Source organism: Ahaetulla prasina, chromosome 4, assembly GCF_028640845.1.
Source record: "Ahaetulla prasina isolate Xishuangbanna chromosome 4, ASM2864084v1, whole genome shotgun sequence".
Classification (NCBI taxonomy): domain Eukaryota; kingdom Metazoa; phylum Chordata; class Lepidosauria; order Squamata; family Colubridae; genus Ahaetulla; species Ahaetulla prasina.
In genome coordinates, this window is record NC_080542.1 from 105,881,881 (window position 1) to 105,891,484 (window position 9,604).

Genomic DNA, 9,604 nt, shown 5'->3' on the forward strand with positions numbered 1-9,604 from the left:
GAACCCAAGAATCTAGTACCGTGATGGCGAATCTATGTTATGCATGCCAGAGCCAGCACACAGGGTCCTCTGGCATGCGAGCTGTGGCCCCAGGTCAGATCTCCATGGCGTTTCTTTCATGAACTTCTGTTTCCCTACAAATGACGAAACAGAAGCTCACAAAAGAAAAAGATCTTACCTCTTGCCACGCTGCTGGTGTTGGGATGCCCCATCTCCCACCGGCCAGCTGGTCTTCAGGTCTCTGCTGTGCATGTGTGCATGTTCGTGCATGTGTTCGTGTGTCCACGCATTCACACATGCATGTGCGTATGCCAGCACATGTGCATGTTCATTTGGGCATGCGCACATGTGCAGTTTGGGCACTCGGTGTCTAAAAAGTTCACCATCACTGATCTAGTAATTGTGGTTTTTTTTAAATGCTTCCTAGGAAGATTTTGTTCTGTCCCCAAAAACCACCTTGATTTCATTAAAGAACATTTCTAGGCTGCAGGATGCATTTAATCTAGTTTATTCTACCCCAATGAAGCTATCGAAGTGCTGTCCCGGTGTTTGGAAGCCGTACGGGTCTGGATGGGGAGAAACAGGCTCAAGCTCAATCCCTCCAAGACAGAGTGGCTGTGGATGCTGGCATCCCGGTACAGTCAGCTGAGTCCACGGCTGACTGTTGGGGGCGAGTCATTGGCCCCGATGGAGAGGGTGCGCAACTTGGGCGTCCTCCTGGATGAACGGCTGTCTTTTGAAGATCATTTGACAGCCGTCTCCAGGAGAGCTTTTTACCAGGTTCGCCTGGTGCGCCAGTTGCGCCCCTTTCTAGACTGGGATGCCCTATGCACGGTCACTCACGCCCTCGTGACGTCTCGCCTGGATTACTGCAATGCTCTCTACATGGGGCTCCCCTTGAAGGGCATCCGGAGACTGCAGTTAGTTCAGAATGCGGCTGCGCGGGTTATAGAGGGAGCCCCTCATGGCTCCTGTATGACACCTATCCTGCGCAGACTGCACTGGCTGTGGCCTTCCGGGTGCGCTTCAAGGTTTTGGTAACCACCTTTAAAGCGCTCCATGGCATAGGGCCGGGTTACTTACGGGACCGCCTACTGCTACCGAATACCTCTCACCGACCCGTGCGCTCTCACAGAGAGGGACTCCTCAGGGTGCCGTCAGCTAGGCAGTGTCGTCTGGCGACGCCCAGGGGAAGGGCCTTCTCTGTGGGGGCTCCCACCCTCTGGAACGAACTCCCCCCAGGACTCCGTCAAGTTCTGGACCTCCGAACCTTCCGTCGCGAGCTTAAAACATATTTATTCATCTGCGCAGGACTGGACTAGATTTTAAATTTACAGTGGTTTTAATTGGTTTTAATATTTATACTATTTTAATAATTTGGCTTTTAGAATAAGTTTTTAAAGGGTTATCTTAATTTGTACATATATGTTTTTACTTGCCTGTGAACCGCCCTGAGTCCTTCGGGAGATAGGGCGGTATACAAATACGAATAAATAAATAAATAAATAAATAAATTCTCAGAATCTACTATCAATAAATAATCACAGTTCTTAGGGATTTATAGCATGATCCTATAAGCAACCCTTATTAAGACTTAAGCTCTTTATACATAAGAAAAAAAGGTTTATGGTTCAGTTCAGAAAACATAAAGAATAATACTTTAAATCAATCCTTTAAGCTAACACTTTTACCTTTGATGTGACATTTCAAGAACTTTAATATATAGGTAGTCCTCGACTTACAACAGTTCATTTAGTGACTGTTCAAAGTTACAAAGGCATTAAAAATGATTTATAACCATTTTTCACACTTATGACCATTGCAGTATATCCATAGTCACATGATCTACATTCAGATGCTTCACAACTGACTCACATTTATGATGATTGCAATGTCCCAGGATCAAGTGATCATCTTTTGAGACCTTCTGATAAACAAAGTCAATGGAGAAACCAGATTCATTTAACAACAGCGTTATTAATTTAAAAACCATGGTGCTTCACTTAATAAAGGTGGTTGAGAAAAGCTATACAATGGGGTGAAACTCACTTAGCAAATTTCTCACTTAGCAACATAAATTTTGAGATCAATTGTAGTCATAACTTGTAACAATTACTTGTACTGACTATGAGCCTCACAGTTTATGGATTGTTATTTTAGTGTAGTTAGACCATGTGTAATCGATAGACTGGATTTCATCAAATATTTTATTTGTTATTTATTTTTTATTCTAGAATTTTTAGTTGGATATTTACTGAGTGTGTTTATTTGTTCTGGTCTCTGGTTTATGACTCTCTATTTGACTGCAATTTGTCTATGACAAATTTATTTCACTCTCCAAATACCAATAAAAAAATATTTAATTCCAAGAGATAAAAGAAAATATTTATATTTTTCCCTTCACACACACAAACGCACACACACACACACTATATCTTTTACAAAATTTCACCATCTCGATTTGTTACTTTTCTCTTTCACATGGAGTACTCTGTTCTAATTTGACCTCCCCACACCCAGTTTACCCAGAGCCCATTTTAAATAACAATACAAAATCAGTAGAAAGAAAATAACTGAGAAAAATAGCAAGAAAAGAATTATTTTATTTATTTATTTATTTGTTTATATTTCTATACCACCCTTCTCCCGAAGGAATCAGGGCGGTTTACAGCCATATTAAAACAATTTTTACAAACACTAAAATGATTTAAAATGAAATATTTAAATTTAGGCTAATTCCTTAAAACCCATTTAAAATTCCCAATTAAAACTATCAGGCCAGTCCTGCACGATAAAACAGCCATGTTTTCATCTCGCGTCGGAAAGTCCGGAGATCAGGGAGTTGGCGAATACCAGGTGGTAATTCGTTCCAGAGGGTTGGGGCTCCCAGAGAGAAGGCCCTCCCCCTGGGGGTCGCCAGCCGAAATTGTCTAGCCGATGGCACCCCGAGGAGGCCCACTCTGTGGGAGCGCACTGGTTGCTGGGAGGCCGTCAGTCGCAGTAGGCGGTCCCGTAAATATTTATTTATTTATTTATTTATTATTTAAATTTGTATACCGCCCTTCTCCCGAAGGACTCAGGGCGGTTCACAGCCAAGTAAAAATACACAATACACTATAAATACAATTAAAATACAATTAAAAAACTTATTAAATTGGCCACAATTAAAATTTGGAGATAAAACCCATTAAAAACCCATAACTTAAAAAACTAACCCAGTCCAGCGCAGATAAATAAGTAAGTTTTAAGCTCGTGGCGAAAGGTTCGGAGGTCCGGAAGTTGACGAAGTCCTGGGGGGAGTTCGTTCCAGAGGGCGGGAGCCCCCACAGAGAAGGCCCTTCCCCTGGGTGTCGCCAGACGACACTGTCGCGCCGACGGCACCCTGAGGAGTCCCTCTCTGTGAGAGCGCACGGGTCGGTGAGAGGTATTCGGTAGCAGCAGGCGGTCCCGTAAGTAACCCGGCCCTATGCCATGGAGCGCTTTAAAGACGTTCACCAACACCTTGAAGCGCACCCGGAAGGCCACAGGTAGCCAGTGCAGCCTGCGCAGGATAGGTGTCACTGGGAGCCACGAGGGCTCCTCTATCACCCGCAGCTGCATTCTGGACTAACTGCAGCCTCCGGATGCCCTTCAAGGGAGCCCCATGTAGAGAGCATTGCAGTAGTCAGGCGAGACGTCACAAGGGCGTGAGTGACTGTGCACAAGGCATCCCGGTCTAGAAAGGGGCGCAACTGGCGCACCAGGCGAACCTGGTGGAAAGCTCTCCTGGAGACGGCCGTCAAATGGTCTTCAAAAGACAGCCGTGCATCCAGGAGAACGCCCAAATTGCGCACCCTCTCCATCGGGGCCAATGACTCGCTCCCGACAGTCAGCCGCGGACTCAGCTGACTGTACTGGGATGCCGCATCCACAGCCACTCCGTCTTGGAGGGATTGAGCTTGAGCCTGTTTCTCCCCATCCAGACCCGTACGGCTTCCAAACACCGGGACAGCACTTCGATAGCTTCATTGGGGTGGCCCGGTGTGGAAAAGTACAGCTGGGTGTCATCAGCGTACAGCTGGTACCTCACACCGAAGCCACTGATGATCTCACCCAGCGGCTTCATATAGATGTTGAACAGAAGGGGCGAGAGAATCGACCCCTGCGGCACCCACAAGTGAGGCGCCGCGGGGTCGACCTCTGCCCCCCCGTCAACACCGTCTGCGACCGGTCGGAGAGATAGGAGGAGAACCACCGATAAACGGTGCCTCCCACTCCCAATCCCTCCAACCGGCGCAGCAGGATACCATGGTCGATGGTATCAAAAGCCGCTGAGAGGTCTAATAGGACCAGGGCAGAGGAATAACCCCTATCCCTGGCCCTCCAGAGATCATCCACCAACGCGACCAAAGCCGCCTCAGTGCTGTAACCGGTCGGAAGCCGGACTGAACGGGTCCAGATAGACAGTTTCCTCCAGGTGCAGGGGAAACTGATATGCCACCATATTTCTACAACCTTCGCCGCGAAGGTTGGAGACTGACGATAATTACCTAAAACAGCCGGGTCCAGGAAGGCTTCTTGAGGAGGGCCTCACCACCGCCTCTTTCAAGGCGGCCGGAAAGACTCCTCCAACAAGGAAGCACTCGTAATCCCTGAGCCAGCCTCGTGTCACCTCCTGAGTGGCCAGCACCAGCCAGGAGGGCACGGGTCCAGTAAACACGTGGTGGCATTCAATCTACCCAGCAACCTGTCCATGTCCTCGGAGTCACAGGGTCAAACTCATCCCAAACAACATCACCAAGACCGCCTCAGATACCCCGTCTGAATCGCCACAATTTTGGTCCAGACCGTCCCTAAGCTGAACGATTTTATCGATAGATAACCGTTAAACTCCTCAGCACGCCCCTGCATCGGGTCATCCGCTCCCCTGGTGAAGGAGGAGCGGGTCACCAAACAGGGCAGCTGGGCGGTTATCTGCTGACGCAATGAGGGAGGAGGCGAGCAACGCCGCTTCCCTCAGTGCCACTAGGTAGGTCCTAGTATAGGATCTAACTAGTGTCCGATCAGCCTCTGAACGGCTGGACCTCCAGGAACTCTCTAGGCGTCTTCTCCGGCGTTTCATCCCCCTCCGCTCCTCGGAGAACCAAGGAGCCGGTTGGGGTCTGCGCCGGGTCAGAGGCCGCAAAGGCACGACACGGTCTAAAGCCCCAGCCGCAGCCCGTTCCCAGGCTGCAGCTAGTTCCTCTGCCGTGCCGTGAGCCAGACCCTCAGGAAGTGGCCCAAGCTCCGTCTGAAACCTCTCTGGGTCCATCAGGCGCCTGGGACGGTACCAACGTAATGGTTCCATCTCCCTGCAGTGTTGGGTAGCGGTCAGAAAGTCCAGGCGAAGGAGAGAGTGATCTGACCATGACAAAGGTTCAATGACTATTTCCTTTAAGTCCAGATCTCTCAACCACTGACCAGAGACAAAAATCAGGTCCAGTGTGCCTCCCCCGATGTGAGTGGGGCCATCCACTACTTGAGTCAGATCCAAGGCCGTCATGGAGGCCAAGAACTCCCGAGCTACCGTCGATGACGAGCCGGCAGATGGCAAGTTAAAGTCCCCCATGACTAAAAGTCTGGGGGTCTCCACTGCCACCCCTGGTCCCATGCCATGAAGCACTTTAAAGGTGGTAACCAGTATCTTGAATTGCACCCGGAAGATCACCGGAAGCCAGTGCAGCCTATGCAGGAGTGGTGTTATATGGGAGCCTCGATTTGCTCCCTCTATCACCCGCGCGGCTGCATTCTGGACCAGCTGAAGCCTCCGGGTGCTTTTCAAGGGGAGCCCCATGTAGAGAGTGTTACAGTAGTCCAGACAGGAGGTGACAAGGGCATGGGTGACCGTGCATAGGAATAAATAGAATAAATATGAAATAAAATGTCTCTGAACTTGGAAATGAAATATCAACCTGTTCCTTAATACATTTTACACAGATAGACATGAATCTTTCAAGCAGAGTTAGTGAAAAGACTAATCTTCAGCTCTACAAGGTAGACATTCTAGAAAACTGTTTCGAGGGATGATGAGAATTGAGTTTATTGAGACAAACCATGGTAAAAGAATCTTGCAAGTTTACTTGTTTCTTTTCCCTCTCTCTACATCCCAGGGAGTCATGGGGATGCCAGTCTCTGTTTTTCTACTATTTTCCTGTCTTGCCTTGCTTAACTGATGCTTCTGTATCTCTTGGTTGGCCTAACAGCATATGGATCCTTCTCCAAAATCAGAATCATGCAAGAGTATAATCAAATGTGTCAAAAACAACAAAAAAGGAAACTGGATTGCAGTACTTCTCTTTCAGAAATTCATCAAATTTACAATGTTTTGCAAGCAGCCATACATTAATATCAAAAATATATTAGCAACAAAATGATATGGTATCTTTAAATACAAAACTTTTCATAATAACTAAATGTGTTGTGTAATCTATATCCTCACTAATAGTTAATTCAAGGATGAAATCAGTAAGCTAGCTTGTCTGCTAGCTAGTATGCAGCTAGCTTGCATGCTAGTAGTAAACTAGCTTTTATGCTAGCATGATCAATAGAAAATAGGAGCCTACTGTCTTAGCCTTTTTCCCAACATTGCTTCTGGATTCCCTGATGCAGAAATATCATTATATGATTCTACTTCTAAATCCCAGAAAACTGACGCAAACCTAACTTTTGACAGCATTCTTGACTCTAGATTTATGGCATACAATCACATACTCTTGGATGGACCTCAATATAAAAAAGTTAACATTAATAGTTGGCTAGAATTTTGATTAACTTTAGTAATGTAAAATTTGCTGAATCAGACAAAATAACAAAATCATATACTTCTAAGAAAGTTTTATGTGCATGAATGATTGTTTAAAATGTGGTTTGTCTATAGTGTACCTGGTTACAGGGTGATTTGGTTCTGAATATTTTGTGGAACCTATATAGTTCAAGTTATAAATCATAGTTCATGGTTTAGTTACATTGTCTTAATCCAGCCAACTATGGTTTATGAAACAATATCCATGTCTTAATTTAAATAGGCAAAGCAGTGGTGGGATTCAGCCAGTTCGCACCCCTTCGGGAGAACCGGTTGTTAACTTTCTGAGCAGTTTGGCAAACTGGTTTGGAAGAAATAACTGGCAGAGAACCGGTTGTTAAATTACTTGAATCCCACCACTGATGCAGACCATATAATTTTGTGAAGCAACAATGCATTTATTTATTGACTACAGTCCAAGGACCATTTTATGATTAAATAAAATATAAGGTAGAAAGTGTTTTTCCATCGAATCAGAGACATTTTCATTTTAATATTCCTGTGAATACCTGGAAAATAAACTACCATGGTTTCAGGGAAAATAACATGAAAAGGGGGCTGTTTATAAACAACCCTAAAGAATAAGAAAAAAACCCTAAGAGGTAACATTTAACATATTTTGTGATTCTATAAAGAAATAATAAAAAGCAGAGAAAACAAAAGAAACAGCGACTGTGTGGCTCCAGGACAATCTTAAGAATGCAACTATATCTTAGATTCAAGGATTACCTTGAATTGCAGAGCAGGTCCCAGCCATTCTTTTCTGCTTACTAGCTGATTTTCAGGGGTAGGGGAAATAGGATTATAGTGTGCAAAGCATCAAGTAATCCTTTTAACTTAGGTATGTCAGTATTCATTGAGAACTGTGGGAAAATGGGGGCTTGACAGGTCTAGAAGAAATGTGGAAGGAAGTTGAGTTCTTAGCCATTACTAGAATGGGAACTCAGATTAACAACAATTGAAAGCAGAAATGTCAAAAAAAGGGACCTGGGTTTTAGTTTAATGTTACTGATCTATTTTGAGAATGTAGCCAATAAAAACATTTGAATATTGTATTTAGTCAATTAAGAGCACACTTATTCCATTTGTAAGGGCATGACGTGGAGATAATGCCCTTATTGTGTAATTATATTTCATGTCACTATAATAGTACAAGAAGGAGGAACCTGTAGAAATGATCAGATTTTGATATGTTTTTAGAGGAGATAATAATATCTTCATGGAGACATTTATTCTGCTTAGAAAGCAGCAGTTCAAAAGTGCCTCAGCCCAATTATAGGGTGTATCATAAGCCTCAAGTAGAATTATGGTTATGAATTTCATAGCATGATTTAAATTCAAAGGGCTTATCTGAGCAATCATCAGAAATACTCTGATAGGGTGATGAGCAAAGTCAAAGGCTACTTCAGACTCAACAGTTTTGAAATGTATTGAATATGATATATTATGTGGCAGATGAAGAACAGAGTACCCAAGCAAAGATGCAAATTAATCTTTAGAAAAACTAATAACACAAAAGTCTTAAAGTGGAAATTCTGAAGTAATCTAAAGGGATTTTTTTAAGTGGGGCAGGGAGAACTTAAGCATGGCTAGAAAATCTATCGCTGTAGAGTTAGAACAGCTGTAGATGGGATACAGTGGATGGGAACCAAATGAATTTGGTTCAAACCAAATGAATTCCAAAGGGCCTTGTTTATGAAATTTGAAAAAAGAAGCATTTTAACCATGAAACATGATAAAAGGAAATACTGAGGGATGAAAGTTATGTTACGAAAACCATGAAACTGCACATTTTAAACTAGAAGAAAATAGTGGTGAAAAGTGTAGGATAAAATAGCCTTGGGGATTATATGTAATTCTTAAAAGGAAAGTTAACAATTCTTGAGATGGATTCACTATTGACTTTTAAGGAAGAACAGAAATTCACCCATGCCAAATTTACTGAGTGTGTAGAAATCTAATTTCTTAATTTCAATAGCATTCATTTTCCTACATGACACAAATGGCAGAAGGCATTGATTACATGTTAAAGACCTTCCTGCCAATATTCTGCTTCCTACTGTAAGTAGGAAGTATACAATTTGTGAATTATAGAATTTGTGAATTATGATCATTATGTGATGGGCAGGTTTGTGTAGAAATAATTCTACACAATTACAATGGTAATTGGGATCAGGATTGCTGCCACTAAGTGATGCAGGCACAAAATACATCACCACCGGGCCACATATTGCTTATTATCAATGATAATCCCCAAACTCCTAATTGCTGGGTCATAACACCATGATGCACAGATCATTAAGTAGGAAGAGGGGCAGTACCAGGTAAATCATGCAGGAGTGCCATGAGAGGTAAGGAGGCTGGGAAGGTCACATGTAGACCTGGTGAAGCCAAGGGTGGCTTCCAAAGGGCCAGTGGAGGCCATATCCAGGTGGCCATCTCTCTGGACATGTGTATGGATTTTATCTATTGTCTTTCTTCTCCTCAATCATGCAAGAGAATATTGAAGGAAAGAAGGAAAGAATGAGAAGGAAAGAATGTCTATGGAGATTCTCAGTCATCCAGGTCATGGTTGTTCCAAATGTGTTCTTTCAAGAGGTATCTGGATTTTCTGGTTTTTCTTTAAAGAGATTTCACTTTTCATCCAAGAAGCTTCTTGGAAAATCCAGTTGTCCCTTTAAAAAACACTTTTGGAATTTGGAAAGAATATTTCATTTGAGCATTTAGATTCTTATTAAGGCTCAGAAACCATGCCTTGTTTTGTTTCTTTTAAGAATTGTTGGC